The sequence below is a fragment of the Choloepus didactylus genome, chromosome 10, assembly GCF_015220235.1.
Source record: "Choloepus didactylus isolate mChoDid1 chromosome 10, mChoDid1.pri, whole genome shotgun sequence".
NCBI classification, from domain to species: domain Eukaryota; kingdom Metazoa; phylum Chordata; class Mammalia; order Pilosa; family Megalonychidae; genus Choloepus; species Choloepus didactylus.
In genome coordinates this window covers 100,398,647-100,399,129 of record NC_051316.1, presented here as the reverse complement: position 1 = coordinate 100,399,129, position 483 = coordinate 100,398,647, and positions in this window count along the sequence as shown.

Below are 483 nucleotides of genomic sequence, written 5' to 3'. Positions count from 1 at the left end.
GGGAACAGCTCAGATGAGGAGGAGGAGGGGCTTGCCAGCCAGTCTCACCTCTCCCCCTGGCATGGTTCCCACCCCTCACCTGGGGATGCCTGGAGCTGCACAAGGACCTCTGAGACCCCCTGCCAGGCCAGAGGACAGCTGGGTGTGTTGGGGAAACTGAGGGAGAGAGCCTGTGGGTGTGGGGACTAAGAGAGTCTGTGTGACCTCAGGTCCATCCCCTTCCTATTCTAGGCTCAGTTTCCCCAGCTGTAAAAAGAGGAGCTGGATGCTCGGATTCTGTAAAGTTGGCTGGTAGGTGTGACTTCAGCTGGAGCACTGACACTCAACAACTGGAATCTTTGGGGAAAAAAAAAAAGCCTTCTGACAATTGAGTACCTTCTATGTTGCAGGTACTGCACCTGGAGATTTGGGTGCATTATCTCATTGAATCTGACAACAACCTTCCAGGTGGTTCTTAGCGTTATTCCCATTTTACAAATGAGA